This window comes from Anguilla rostrata, chromosome 4, assembly GCF_018555375.3.
Source record: "Anguilla rostrata isolate EN2019 chromosome 4, ASM1855537v3, whole genome shotgun sequence".
Lineage (NCBI taxonomy): Eukaryota > Metazoa > Chordata > Actinopteri > Anguilliformes > Anguillidae > Anguilla > Anguilla rostrata.
In genome coordinates, this window is record NC_057936.1 from 65,444,060 (window position 1) to 65,446,589 (window position 2,530).

Here is a 2,530-nt window from a genome sequence, read left to right on the forward strand (position 1 = left end):
CCAGTTCCCCCTGGCTGCTGCACTACGCGCTCCTGCTTGCTTTTGGGTCGTCTCCATCTCTGAAAGAGAGAGAGAGAGAGGGCAGGAGGGAACAGGCAAACACCTCCGTCCCTGACGCCTCCTTGCCCTCCTCTTCTCTTCCCTTGTTCCTGCGGGGACAGGAGGGCCCAAACAGCAGGATATGATCAGGGTTCTCCCGGGTTCTCCAGGGTTCTCCCGGGTTCTCCCGGGTTCTCCCGGGTTCTCCAGGGTTCTCCGGAGTGGAATTCACTCCACCTCCCTGCTTTATCATTCTGTTTTTCCGCCTTTGGTTTGTTTGATGAATAATTCCGTCAGAGTCGAAGTTGCTGTCAAGACTGTCAGGGAAAGAAAGAGTGTATTTTTAGGCGCTCTTTTGAAAAAGAGGCCCCCGGCCTCCCACGCACTTGCGTCATGGTTACCGAGCCGCCGCATGAACGTGCTTTGAAAAAAAAAAAAAAAAACTTTATTACTGGATGCGTGTCAGAGACATTCAGAACGCTGTGAGGCCCAAAACTCCAGAACTCTACACGAGGGACGAGACGAGAGCTCTTTTGTAAGAGGGGAATAAAATCAGGAGGGAGGGAGGGAGAGAGTGAGAGAGAAAGAGAGGGAGGGAGGGAGAGGGTGAGGGAGAAGAGAGAGGAAGGGAGGGAGAGAGGGAGGGAGAAAGAGAGAGGGAGGGAGGGAGAGAGTGAGAGAGAAAGAGAGAGAGAAAAACAAGAAACCCTGGAAAAGCAAGAAAGCGGCCTTTTTTGGAGCATTTGGAGCTGGAAGAATACACCTCTCACAGCATGCGGTGTGCTGCCCCCTAGAGGCCTGGAGCTCAGGTGAGTGAGAGTGTTCTCTTTTCTGTTTTTCATCACCTCTTCCGAAGCCCCCCCCCCCCCGGCCCCCCACATCTTGTTCTGTAACACAGCAACGGGAACACCTCCGTCACCGTAGTAAAGAAGCAGGGCGGAGCTGATGACTGCGGCCGAGCCGAACCGAGCACTGTACCGGTGTTGAGTGGAACACCAGAACCCAGAACCCCCTCTCCTCTGCTCTCCCCCGCCTGGCGTGACAATTAAAAAGTCCCAAGGAAAGAGTTAAGGCGCGTGCAGTAATGCATTCAGGCTCGCGCTGAAGGAGAATAAAGGGGGATTTAAATATTGTATTTTCTGCATGAGTTCTGTCAGCAGAACACAGGAGCTGAGGTGGAAATTACTTAAAGGTGATATTCTTCTTTTTTTCCCCCACAGTGATACGAACACTGCAGGGCGGCACGGCGGTCCAGTGGGTAGCACTGTCGCCACACAGCAAGAGGGCTGCGGGTTCGAGTCTCGGCTTGGGGCCTTTCCGTGTGGAGTTGGCATGTTCTCCCCGTGTCCGCGTGGGTTTGCTCCGGGTACTCCGGTGTCCTCCCACAGTCCAAAGATATGCAGGTAGGCAGATTCTAAATTTCCCATAGGTATGAGTGCGTGAATGACCCCCCCCCCCCCCCAAATGCTGAACCAGTGTTTCCGAGCTCCCGGGCTGTTCTAGACTACGCAGAACAGGACACCGAGACCTCATCGGTTGGTCGTCTCAAAATATCCTAAATTGCTGTTTTCCCTAAAAATTCGGCCCAGATTTTCAGAACGCAGGAAGGCATACAAAGTGTGCATGAGGGCAAAGACGTACGGAAAGCCAAATATTTAGGCCTGGTGGCGTAAATTCATTCTGAATTAACATATGCATATCATGTCATATCATATGCATAGAGCCCCTCCCCCTGTCCCACGATCCCTTTGACTGGTTAAGTACAATGTGAAAAAAAGTATTACGATAAATAAATAAATAAATAAATAAATAACACCGTTGCTTTAATAAACACTTGTAATATTGGCAAGGGACTGAGATGAGTAACAGTATCTCCTCGGTGACTGCGGCAGTAGCTGCCTGTTCAGACACAAACCACGCAAATATGTAATTGCCCGATCGTATAATGGAAAGACGAAGCTACCCACTAAGCAAATTCATTACGTGTTGCCTGTTAAAAGGACAAAATTGATTCTTTCCTCACCGCCTCACCACCGTCCCCCGTGCCTTCTCCAAGGTGCTGAAATCCACGATCGATCTTTACCTTTTACCTGGGCGTATTCCAGCTTAACTTTACCTGTAGCCTACAGTCATTCTGACGTTTATTATTGTTATTATAGTAATAGTAGTAGTAGCAGTAGTTCAGTAGCCTGAGACTGCTGAAGGTTATTCAAGGTAGCGAAATTTTTCTTTTGACAAATTTCTCTTCGGGCCTTCCTGCATCGTCCACCACTTTCCCAAGCCCTTTTAATCAGTTTCTAGCTACTTAGCGCAGCTTGCTTACGCAGCACTGGCCACGTTTCTGCTGCTTGTCTGGTAAGTAGACTATTGCAGTCAGGACGGTCGTTTGGGGGAGTTGGGGGTGAACGCAGCCGAAGAGAGCAAAGCAGGGAATATAAACTCGAGCTCGCGCTCCTCACTGTAAACCGAACGCTCACACCTTCTGCCCGGC

At 50.3% G+C, this 2,530-nt stretch overlaps 1 protein-coding gene across 2 annotated transcripts in view; it reads left to right on the forward strand.

The window, feature by feature from the left end:
- The first annotated feature begins 2,392 nt into the window (after positions 1-2,392).
- Positions 2,393-2,530, forward strand: part of adcyap1r1b (adenylate cyclase activating polypeptide 1b (pituitary) receptor type I) — a 26,330-nt gene continuing 26,192 nt past the window's right edge. The window contains exon 1 of one of the 2 annotated variants that reach the window (XM_064333916.1): positions 2,393-2,530. This exon is cut by the window's right edge and continues 493 nt beyond it. The gene's annotated coding sequence lies outside the window, so the exon portion shown is untranslated. The other variant, XM_064333917.1, reaches the window with a different exon arrangement.